The sequence below is a fragment of the Panthera onca genome, chromosome D1, assembly GCF_046562875.1.
Source record: "Panthera onca isolate mPanOnc1 chromosome D1, mPanOnc1 haplotype 2, whole genome shotgun sequence".
NCBI lineage: Eukaryota > Metazoa > Chordata > Mammalia > Carnivora > Felidae > Panthera > Panthera onca.
The window spans coordinates 7053565-7060317 of NC_138348.1; positions in this window are offsets into that span (position 1 = coordinate 7053565).

Here is a 6753-nt window from a genome sequence, read left to right on the forward strand (position 1 = left end):
GGGCTGCTTTCCGGGGTGAGCACCATTGCCCCCAAATCTGCCCAGTGAGCTGAGTTTCCTCTTCCATGTACAGTTCTCAGCAGCCGGGATACCACCAGCCCTTATCTCAGCTGACCTTTCTCGGTCTCGCCTGGTGCAGGCATTCCTTGATCTTCGGACCCTGGGCAGCTCGGAGAGCCATCTCTCCGGAGCCACAGCGGGAGACGTCCAGAACATTGTTGTCAAGGGCTCCTAGAAACGAGAGCCCCAGCTGGTTAGTGCCTGGGGGAGTAAAAGATAAAAAAAAGTCTGGAGGCCGTTTGCCAGTCACCATGAAAATGATTCTAGGGGACAGCAGGCAGGGGGAGTTCTGTTGAAACAGTTCGCGCTCGTATCGTGATCAAGAGCTTGTCTTCCCTTAGTTTCCGGCCAGTATTTTTGGTGCGTGGTTTTATCCCGTAGACTGTGACCTATAACCTCAAGATTATCCTCGTTTTTCATCGGAAACCTCCTTGTCAGGATGTTTGTTGGAGACAATCAGGTTTGTTCACTTAGAGATATGTATACCCTTTGTCCTGACAAATCACATAACCTCATGGCGACTACTCCACTAACCAGGTATTTGGAGAGTATTGCCATAATAACCCTATCAACTAGGTTAAGTTGTGTGCGTTTTCTTGCTGGTTAGGAAAACTATGTCCAGATCAATGTTTCTCAACCCCAAATAATGACACGAGGGTCCCTGGGAGTGGGCCCTTCCTAGCACTGGTATTTTTCAAAAGTTTGCAAGTGATTCCAGGATTGGGAATAACTATTTTAAATTTTCTTCAAAAATAAAAGCTAAAGAATACCAGGAAACCAAGACTTAATAGCCAACCTAATTGCAGGTTTAGCCTCTCATACGAGTGGAATTTTAAACCAATCGATGTAGCACCTCCTGGTAACACTAGTGATTTCCTGGTAACACTACCCGCTGGATAGACCTCTGCCCTTCCCCGCCAAAAGGAAAGTGACTGAAATAACCATTTCTTTGGTCTGTGAATTCCATGCTGCTGCCCCCTTTTGCCTATAAAAAGCTTTTTAGTCGGTACAGCTCCTCAGAGCTCCTTTCTGTTTGCTAGGCGGGATGCTGCCCGCTTCATGAATCATGGAATACAGCCACTTAGATCTTCAAATTTACTCTTTCAACTTTGTTTGTTTTTTGTTTTTGTTTTTGTTTTTAACAAATTTGGCAGCAGGGATAGGATCCAAAGCCCAATTTTCGAGGGCATTTGGGGACCACGAGAAACATAGGTTGTGGCACCCTGAAGCTTTTGAGTTCTCTGTCTTTCTTGCTGTTTGTGAAGCCACGGGCAAGTGCCTCTCAGTTCTGAGCTCTGCTTCCTTTGCGTCCAGCTCCTGGTCTCACTGGCCTCTGCTACACGGCAGGTCAGCTTGAACCGGCGGACAACTCTGCCCAGAGCCCATCTGAGCTGGCAGGTGGTTCTGCCCAAGCCAAGCGTCTGGCCTCTTCCACTGCACTTCCTTGATTTTTGAGCGGACAACACCCAGCCCTTAATTCTTTCTGAGGATCCACGTGGGAACCTTTAGTGGCAGTCCCCAGTCCCCACCTGTTGAAATCTGCTGGTTCAATTCTTTCCCCAGTCCAAAGTTCAAGGGCATTGGTGGTGGTGCCCACGGGTCATTCGCTTGGCCAGGGTCATTAGCTTGACATCTCTCGGTTATTGTTGGTTTGTCTTGTCCCATAGAGATAAAGGCTAGTTGCTAATGAGAACTCAAAAAGGCTAGTTGCTAATGAGAAATCAAAAAAGTCCACAAAAATTGGTGGGCATTTAAAGCAATTAAGAGCTGGGGCGCCTGGGTGGCTCAGTCCTTTAAGCAACCGACTTCAGCTCAGATCGTGACCTCATGGCTCATGAGTTCGAGCCCCGTGTTGTGCTCTGTGCCGACAGCTCCGAGGCCGGAGCCTGTTTCAGATTCTGTGTCTCCCTCTCTCTCTGCCCCTCCCTTGCCTACACTGTGTCTCTCTCGCTCTCTCAAAAATAATAAACATTAAAAAAAAAATTTTTTTTTAAGTAAAGCATTTAAAAGCTGTTAGAACACCAGCCACTTAACCCAAAGAGTCTGTATTAGGGCACTTTGGTCATGGAACAGGTCAGATTGATATTAGGTCACCTACCAACCTCAAGAAAACTGTGCAACAAGGTATGCTGTAAAACATCACACAATTCCCAACCCAGTAGCACATCCTTTTTGGGTGTTAGTTTGGCTCCAAGATACCCTAAGCCTTAGCTAAAAAAAAAAAAAAGTAATAATAATAAAATTGAATCTTTGAATTCCATAGAGTTGAGCGTACCCCCTTTCTGGCATTTTAATATCTAAGAACTGTGGTCCCTGAAACTTCAGACAGCTACACAACATTACAAAATCTTACTAAAAACAACCCGAGGTGGCTCAGGTGGTTAAGCACCTGACTCTTGATTTCGACTCAGGTCACGGTCTCACGGTTCGTGGGTTCAAGCCCCACGTTGGGCTCTGCGCTGACAATGGCGAGGCTGCTTGGGATTCTCTTTCTCCCTCACTCTCTGCCCCTCCCCTACTTGCGCGCGTGCTCTCTCTCTCTCAAAATAAGTACAGAAAAATAAAACAAAAATAAATAAATGAAAGCAACGTATGGTTAGACTATTCATTTAAAGAACACAACCGAGGGACGCCTGGGTGGCTCAGTTGGTTAAGCATCCGACTCTTGAGTTCCGTTCAGGTCACCGCCTCACGGGGGTGAGATCCCACCCTGTGTTGGGCTCCGAGCTGGATGTGTGGGTGTGGTGCCTGCTTCAGAGTCTGCCTCCCACTCTGTCCCTCCTTCGCTCTCTCTCTCTCCAAAAAAAAATATATATATAAATAAATAAATAATAAAGAAAATAAAAAGTGCATTTGAAAGTAGAGGTTTTCAAATTAAACACAAAGAACGGGCATACCTATTTTAGGTGGCATGCAGGGGCCTCCAAAAGTTTTCAAAACTACAAAATAGCTTCATTGAAAGATTCATGGCAAAAAGCTAATGAAAGATCAAAGATATAAAAGGTACCTAAGACAAAAGACTGTACCAATCCTGCCTGAACTGCCTTTTCCACTATGGAGGGACTGTTAAACAGTTAACTTGTTAAAAACTGTTTATTTATTTTCGAGAGAGAGAGAGAGAGCACAACCGGGGCAGGGGCAGAGAGAGAGAGAGAGGGAGACAGAGGATCCAAAGCAGGCTCTGCTCTGACATCATCGAGCCCGATGCGGGAGACCATGACTTGAGCGGAACCAAGAACCGGGAGACCATGACTTGAGCAGAAGTCAGCTGCCAACGGACTGAGCCACCCAGGTGCCCCTAATGTGTTTTTCATTTTTGAGAGACAGAGAGAGACAGAGCTCCGGCAGGGGAGGGGAAGTGAGAGGGGGAGACACAGAATCGGAAGCAGGCTCCAGGCTCTGAGCTGTCGGCACAGAGCCCGACGCGGGGCTTGAACCCGAGATCATGACCTGAGCCGAAGTCGGACTTAACGGACTGAGCCACCCAGGGGGTCCTCATGGTTAAAATTTTAGAGCGGAAGCTGTGAGGTCCCCGTTCGTGTCTGTCTGTTGTGTCTGTATGTTCACGTGTGTCTATATATGTGTGTGTTGTTAGATACGTGGTATTTTCTACCTCCAGATGGTGTTGCCAAAATAATTTTGTAAAAGAGCTCCCTTTAATTGGCTTAAAGAAAATTAAATGCTTATATAAGTGAAATTCTCCGAGATAGAATAGAAGCTTAATCCAGATAAAGTTCAGGCTCATGTGATGCGGGAAAATATTTGGTATTAAAGCCAGTTTTTAAGTCTGTTGATTTAATTAAGACAGGCATGTCTTTAGAGTTATCAGCATTCAATATGGTATTTTTATCCCACCTGGGCTTACTAAAAGCCCACTCAGTTCATATTATTGCTTACAAAATTCATCAGCAGGAAAGATATCTTGTGGTGATGGCTGACTTTGTCGAAGGTTAAATGTGTTCGTTATCTTACCAATCTATAAAATGCTGGAGGAACATTTCACAATTGTTCGCTTCCTTTTCACTAGAAATTCAGATTTTTAAGGGTTAAAAGGGCTTTCTTTTACTTTTTTTTTAAAGTGTATTTCTTGAAGTAATCTCTACACCCAATGTGGGGCTCAAACTCATGACCCCAAGATCAAGAGTCGCATGCTCTCCCAACTGAGCCAGCCCGGCACCCCGGGCTTTCTTTACCTTTGATATTTTTTATCAAAACTATTTCCAGGGCGCCCGGGTGGCTCAGTCGTTAAGCATCTGACTTTGGCTCAGGTCATGATCTCATGGTTCGTGAGTTTGAGTCCCACATCGGGGGAACATGAGCCCCACTTGGGGTAGAAACATGAGCCCTGCTTCAGGTGAGCCCTACTTCTCTCTCTCTTTCCCTCTGCCCCTCCTGGGATATTCTCTCTCTCTCTCTCTCTCTCTCCCTCTGTCCTTCGCCACTAGCATCCTGTTTCTCAAAAACCAACCAACAAACAAAAACCCGAAAAAACACCTATTTCCTGTGTTTGCTGTCTTCATCTGGTCTTTGCCTACTTAGATCTAATACTCTCAACATTAGCAGAGCTAAGTTTTTCTTAAAATTACGTAACCATCTAGCTGTGGCTGTGATGTCTTTAATTGTCACTTTGCTTTAATAGATAATGGACTAATGTTTCAGGTAACTGAGCAATGTTTCATAGTGACCCATGATCCCATTTGACCAAAGGTTAAAAACTTTTGGTATTTTTGACAAAGTTCTCAAAACTCAAATTCTTTTTTGTTGTTTTTATTGATTTATTTTGAGAGAGAGAGGTAGGGAGAGACAGGGAGACAGAGAATCCCAAGCAGGCTCCATGCTGTCAGTGCAGAGCCTGAAGAGGGGCTTGAACTCCCAAACTGTGAGCTCATGACCTGAGCCGAAATCAAGAGTCAGACACTTAACCGATTGAGCCACTCAAGTGCCCCTCAAAAATCAAAAAAATTTTAAATGTTTATTTTTATTTATTTTTGAGAGAGAGAGAGAGACAGAGTGCGAGTGGGGGGAGGGGGGGACAGAGAGAGAGGAAGACACAGAATCCCAAGCAGGCTCCAGGCTCTGAGCTGTCAGCACAGAGCCCGACCCAGGACTCGAACTCAAGAACCGCGAGATCATGACCTGAGCTGAAGTCGGATGCTTAACCGACTGAGCCACCCAGGCGCCCCAAAAATCAAATTCTTAAATGAAGTCTGTCTGACCTTGAACTCACTTTGGGATTTTTCAGAGGTCCTTGGAACGTCTCAAAAGGTTTGTTCTCTCTTCATAAGAAGGGAGATGTGAAACTAATTAGGCTAATTGGATATGTTAAATTACATGGGAAACACTGTCAAATAAGATGTAATACTAATTCTCCAAGTTGTATTTTACAGGTCCATGTGGTAAGTGTCCCAGAAATTGTGTGAAACTCTTAAAGTGGTATGTCCTGGTATAATGTTAACATCATAACTCCAGTTACTATTTAAAATATTGAGGGGCGCCTGGGTGGCTCAGTCGGTTAAGTGGCCGACTTCGGCTCAGGTCATGATCTCATGGTCCGTGAGTTCGAGCCCCGCGTCGGGCTCTGTGCTGACAGCTCAGAGCCTGGAGCCTGTTTCAGATTCTGTGTCTCCCTCCCTCTCTCTGACCCTGCCCCCGTTCATTCTCTGTCTTTCTCTGTCTCAAAAATAAATAAACGTTAAAAAATAAAATAAAATAAAATAAAATAAAATATTGAGTGTCACAGAAATAACCAAACTTTCTTGCCAATTCCATTTTAATGAACTCTCATCATATCTTTAAGAATGGATATTTAAACGTCTTTGTCACTTACAGAATTATTATATGACTCCGATGCTTTGACGAAAGTCTTCCCGCAAACTGCTTCCATTTCAAGGAAATTCACGGAAAGTGCTCCAGAATACAGGGTTTTTGGTTGTTGTCTTCTTTTAATCTTTAAGGTCATAAAACCGAACTGGGTAAGAACTTCCTGAACTAATGGAAACATTGGATTCCAGCAGAACAAGAATTCATAACATGGGAAAGAGTGAACTCATCAGGGATGATTATAGTTTTTAGGACTTTTTGTTTGAAACGTTGCTGGCTCCTTAACTTTTTGCCTTTCCAGATTTAAGAAAACTTTTTTCTCTTTTCTCTTATATGGCTTATAGCAGTTTGGTAAAGTATACCTTTGTAAACGAAGAGGAAACATTTTCTCTCCCTACCCGATCCCTCCAGAAACTCTTGGGTATTCTTGTCATGGCCATATAGTTATGTGTGTAAGTTCGATAAGACTCGGTTCTCTCCTTACAACAGGACACATTTAAAGACAGTGGCTATATTACCAAAACTTTGGAATATCATATTTGAGAGAGATATGTAAAACTCAGACGTGACGAGACAGCTTTAAGGAACTGCTTTAACCTTGGCTTTGCTTCCTGGCCTCAGGCTTTTAAGAGTTTAATCTGAGATTTCTTATAAAAATTTCCAGCAAAACAATCTTGAAAAGAGCTTATATAGGGGCGCCTGGTCTCTGCTATCCTGGGCTCATGCTCTGTCTCTCTGTCTTGCTCTCTCTCAAAAATAAACATTAAAAAAAATAGCTGCCCAACAAAAATCCTTAGACTCTCTGGCCAAAGTTTGTTCTTGATGATAGGATAACCCTTTATGATCTTTTAGCTGAGCAAGGTGTCTGTGCTG